Raw genomic sequence first — 6,020 nt, 5'->3', positions numbered from 1 at the left:
GTGCCACCACGCCCAGCTAATTTTTGTAATTTTAGGAGAGAGGTTTCACCATGCTGGCCAGGCTGGTTTCGAACAGCCTCAGCCTCCGGAGTAGCTGGGACTACAAGCGTGCCACCACGCCCAGCTAATTTTTGTAATTTTAGGAGAGAGGTTTCACCATGCTGGCCAGGCTGGTTTCGAACAGCTGACCTCTAGCGATCTGCCCAGCTTGGCATTGCAAAGTGCTGGGTTTACAGGCATGAGCCACCAACCCTGGCCATAAAACCTTTTTAAAAAAACCCTGACCTAGGCCGGGTGCCATGGTTAACGCCTGTAATCCTAGCACTTCGGGAGGCCAAGGCAGTCGGATTACCTAAAACCAGGAGGTTGAGACCAGACTGGCCAGCATGGTGAAACTTCGTCTATACTAAAAATACAAAAATTAGCCGGGTGTGTTGGCGGGCACTTGTAATCCCCACTACTTGAGGAGGCTGAGACAGAATAATCCCGAGCCTGGGAAGCAGAGTTTGCAATGAGCCAAAATCGCCATTGCATTCTAGCCTGGGGGACAGAGCAAGACTGTCAAAAACAAAAACAGAAAAAACACCCTGACCTAGTCACAGCTACTCAGGAAGCTGAGGCAGAAGAAGCAATTGAGTCGAGGAGTCAAAGTCCATTGAGTCCACGAGTTCAAGTCCAACCTGAGCAACATAGAGAGACCTCCCATCTCTTAAAAAAAAAAACAGAGAAAAACCTTGACCTGAATCTCATACCTTATACAAAAAAATTACTCAAGCTGTCTAAATATAAAGCATAAAACTATAAACATTTAGAAATCAATTTTTGTTACTGTTTTTGATACAGACTCTCACTCTGTCTCCAGGCTGGAGTGTAGTGGTGCTGTGTCCGGAATTTTTTCTTTCTGGTGGGTTCTTGGTCTCGCTGACTTAAAGAATGAAGCCATGGACTCTCACGGTGAGTGTTACAGTTCTTAAAGGTAGTGTATCCGGAGTCTGTTCCTTCTAATATTCAGATGTCTCCAGAGTTTCTTCCTTCTGGTGGGTTCCTGGTCTCACTGACTTCAGGAGTGAAGAGGCAGACCTTGACAATGAGTGTTACAACTCTTAAAGGTGGCATGTGCACAGCTGTTTGTTCCTCCCTGGTGGCATCCTGGTCTCACTGACTTCGCAGCCCCACGTGGTGAGGGTTACAGCTCATAAGTTAGCCAAGACACAAAAACCTAGCAGCAGCCAGCTTTATTTTACCAGCTCTGGCGGATAGCTTTTATTCCCTTATTTGGCCCCACCCACATCCTGCTGAGTGATCCATTTTACCGAGTGCTGATTGGTCCATTTTACAGAGCACCGATTGGTCCATTTTACAGAGTGCCGATTGGTACATTTTTACAGAGTGCTGATTGGTGCGTTTACAATCCTTTAGCTAGACACAAGAGTTCTCCAAGTCCCCAACCGACCCAGAAGCCCAGCTGGCTTCACCTCTCAGCGCGATCTTGGCTTGCTGCAACCTCTGCCTCCTGGGTTCAAGCGATTCTCCTGCCTCAGCCTCTTGAGTAGCTGGGACTACAGGCGCTTGCCACCTTGCCAAGCTGATTTTTGTATTTTTAGTAGAGAGGGGGTTTCACCATGTTGGCCAGGATGGTCTCGATTTCTTGACCTCATGATCTGCCCACCTCGGCCTCCCAAAGGCAAAGAGTTTTTTAGACAGGATGCCAAAAGCATGATCTGTCAACATAAAAATTGGTAAATAAGAGTTCACCAAATGACAGTGTTAGGAGAATTAATAGACACCATAGACTGGGAGGAAATATTTGCAAATCACATATCCAACAAAGGACTTGCATTCAGAATATATAAAGAATTCTCAAAATTCAATAGTAAGAAACAAACAATCCACATTAAAAATAGGCTAAAGATTTGAACAGACACTTCACCAAAGAAAATATATGAGTGAGAATTAGCTAGGTGTGGTGGCACATGCATGTAATCCCAGCTACTCAGGTGTCTGAGGCACGAGAATTGCTAGAACCTGTGAGGTGGAGGTTGCAGTGAGCCAAGATTGCAGTACTGCACTCCAGCCTGGGCAACAGGGCGAGACTCTGTTTCCAAAAAATAAGATAAAATAAACTGTGTGTGTGTGTGTGTGTGTGTGTGAGAGAGAGAGAGAGAGAGAGAGAGATAGACAAATAAGCACAGTAAAAGATGTTTAACATTATCAGCCACTGGGGAAATGCATATTAAAACCACAATGAGTTATCATGACATACCTTTTAGCATGGCTAAAAACAAAGCAAAACTAAACTTATACCAAGTTATGGAGAAGATGCAAAACAATGGAGTACGCTGTTGGTGAAAAACAATGCAATGCAAAATGCTACAGCCACTCTGGAAAAAAGTTTGGTACTTTCATATAAAGTTAAACGTACATTTACACATAACCTAGAAATTCCATTTCTGGGTATTTACCCTAGAAATAAAAAACACATCCACACAAAAACCCATATAAGAATGTTTACAGCAGTTCTACTCATTAGAGTCAGAAAAAAAAAAAAAAAAAGGAAACAACCCAAATGTACTTCTGCGGGTGAATGGATAAGCAAACTGTGATGGATCATATTTCCTATGAGGGAGTACTACTCAGCAACAAAAAGGAGCAAACTACAAGCAACAGTATGGATGAATCTCAGAAATATTATGCTGAGTGAGAGAAGCCAGACACAAAAGACTACATACTGTAAATTCCATTTATCTGAAATTCTAGAAAAAACAACTGATTTATAATGACTGAAAGCAGATCAAGTGGTTGCCTACAGATTGATTGCAAAAGGGCAGGAAGGGGCTCTTGCGAATGCTTGATATGTTCTGTATCTTGGTCGTGGTGGTGATTATATGGGTGTATACATTTGTCAAAGCTCAAAGTTGAAAATGTATACATCTTATGACTGAGGTGGCTCACTTTTAGGTATAGAGCAATGTTTATCAAGCTGCTGGTAGAGTCCTGCTCTTAGTGAATCATCAAATTAATTCCAGTGTGTCTACCTAGAGAGGTATTTATCCTGGAACTAATGAAGCTGAAGCTTCAGCCTCCCACCCTTACAAAACATCTTCCAAGTCCTGGTTACTAATTTTGTATTCAAAATTGTGTACGTTTTCTTTTTTCTTTTTCTTTTTCTTTTTTTTTTTTAGACAGAGTCTCCCTCTGACTCACAGGCTGGAGTGCAGTGCACGGTCTCGGCTCACTGCAACCTCTGCCTCCTGGGTACAAGCAATTCTCCTGCCTTCAGAGTAGCTGGGATTACAGGTGCTCACCACCATACCCGACTGATTTTTTAGACAGGGTTGCACCACATTGGCCAGCCTGGTCTTGAGCTCCTGGCCTCAAGCAATCCACCTGCCTCGGCCTCCCAAAATGCTGGGATTACAGGCGTGAGACACTGCGCCTGGGCAAAATTTTGTACTCTTTTTAAAGGGGGCCCTCAAATTGTATTAACTTTAGGCTCCACAAAACCTGGATCTGCCTCCAGGTGACCAGAATTTTTTTTAATGAAATGGAATAGAAAATATGAGGGTGTTTTGCAAAACTTTTGTTCCAGTTTATATAGTGGGTCAGGTTGTAAAATTTTATTTCTTACCAGGGTTTGTGGTTTAGCGCACATGTGTGCACACACAAACACACACACAAAGTTGGAAATTCAGTGCTGTGTAGAAATCTATGTACATGTGCACAAGGAGGTCTGTACAAATTTAGTGCAGCGCTGTTTGTAAGAGAGAATCTTTGGAAACAACCTAAATGCCCATCAATATGAGAATAAATAGACTGCAGTATGCATATGTATGTAATAGAATTCTATATAGCTAAAAGGAATGAACTAAAGCTACAGGCATCAGGCTAGATGACTCTCACAAACACAACATTAAGTAAAAAAGTGAGTTGAAGAAGGTTACCTAAAGCATGATACCATTTAGATAAAGTTTAAAGCAATTTGAAAAACAATACTACATCTGATGGGTTTCTAGGTATTGCTCCTATAGTTATATACATAGAAAAAATAGTAAACCATGCATGAGACTGATAAAAAAACAAATTCAGAATTGGATAATGGATATTTCTGGGGAGGAAGGAGGGAGGGAGTGACATGAGGTGATACACAGGTTTTCAATTTTATGCATTTTTTTCTTTTTTAAAGAATGGATTTAAGGAAAATAATGGATTTGAGACAAAAAAGAGTTAAAGATTAACAAGGCTGGTTGGTGTGTAAGTGGATTTTTGTTGTGTTATTCTGATTCTTTTTTGATTGTGTTGTATTCTGTATGTATATTGTTGAAGACATTGGTAATATGTATGTTTTTGTGTTTGTGTAGTGTGGCATTCACATATATCACACTATTTAATTTTTATGACAGCTTCGTGAAGTGAGTGGAACATAAATTATTATCCCTATTCCACAGAACAGGAACCTAAGACGGCACAACAATTTTTAAACTGTGGACTGGGGACTGGGCTAAGCTGTTCCTTGCTTAGTCTAGATTTGCATGGAAATCCACTGGAGAAGTTTCCTTCAAGTCCATGTGGCCTGATCCAGCCCGAGCTGCCTTCCTCACCTTCTCTCTCTCTAAATCCCAAGGCTTTGGGAAGGCACTTACTCAATAGGGAAGCGACTTGTATAGATAATAGCCAAATGTTTGTTCAAAAGGCATTCATTCTGATGTGCTGGGGGGAGCGGTTGGGGCGGGGGGGGGACCTGCAAGAATGACTTGGATGAGACGGATACATATTTACAAGCCAGTGCACAGGAATTTGTCCTTGGACAAATCACTTAACCTTCTACTACTTATATTTATGCTCTCGTAAACCAAGTGTGGAATATTCTCAACTGCTCACCCCTGCCAAATGCTTTTCAAAAGTTAGAGACCAAGTTACAGTTATCAAAATGCAACGACTTCAACCCAACCCTTCCCTTCCCTTCTTCCCTTCCCTTCCCGTTCTTTTTCTTTCTTTTTTTTCCCTCTCTCTCTCTCTCTCCCCACTTCTGTCTGTCTTTTTTCTTTTTCTTTTTTTCTTTTTTTTTTGACACAGTCTTGCTCTGTTGCCCAGGCTGGAGTGCAGTGGTGCAATCTCGGCTCACTGCAACCTCCGCCTCCCGGGTTCAAGTAATTCTCGTGCCTTACCCTTCGGAGTAGCTAGGAGTACAGGCGCGTGCCACCACGCCCTGCTAATTTTTGTATTTTTAATAGAGACAGGGTTTCACCATGTTGGCCAGGCTGGTCTCGAACTCCTGGCTTCAAGTGATACACCCGCCTCCGCCTCCCAAAGTGCTGGGATTACAGGCTTGAGCCACCGCGCCTAGCCAGACGTCAACTTTTCAGTACGTTTCAATATATTCTTTGCGCCTCATTCCTCAAAGACCTTTTTTCACTCTCATTTAAATGGTAATGACCATTTTAAAGGAGATTAAGTTTCTACTTGTTAAAGATTAATAACTTTTTTTTTTTGGAGATAGAGTCTTGGACTGTCGCCAGGGCTGGAGTGCAATGGCGCGATCTCGGCTCACTGCAACCTCCACCTCCCGGGTTCAAGCAATTCTCCTGCCTCAGCCTCCTGAGTAGCTGGGATTACAGGCGCACATCACCACACCCGGCTAATTTTTTGTATTTTTAGTAGAGACGGGGTTTCACTATGTTGGCCAGACTGGTCTCGAACTCCTGACCTCGTGATCTTCTGGCCTCGGCCTCCCAAAGTGCTGGGATTACAGGCGTGAGCCACCAAGCCTGGCCAATAACTTTTAAATCACTAACATACAAATGTCTTTTGTTGTTAAAAAAAAAATCAAAACAATACCTAGCTAGACAGGATAAAAAATCAGCAGCTTATATTCTATCGCCCTTTTGTCGGTACTGGCGGTATGTTAACCGTGAGGCTTAGAACCTTGTTTCACAGCCCCGATCGTGCCTTTTGAGAATCTTTTACGTTCTGGATATTCTGGTATGGAAGAGGAGAAAAACCGGCGCTGGGCAGTTTGCAAT

The sequence above is a fragment of the Pan troglodytes genome, chromosome 1 (genome assembly GCF_028858775.2).
Source record: "Pan troglodytes isolate AG18354 chromosome 1, NHGRI_mPanTro3-v2.0_pri, whole genome shotgun sequence".
Taxonomy (NCBI): Eukaryota; Metazoa; Chordata; class Mammalia; order Primates; family Hominidae; genus Pan; species Pan troglodytes.
The sequence above is the reverse complement of the archived record's forward strand: the minus strand, read 5'-3'. Positions refer to the sequence as shown.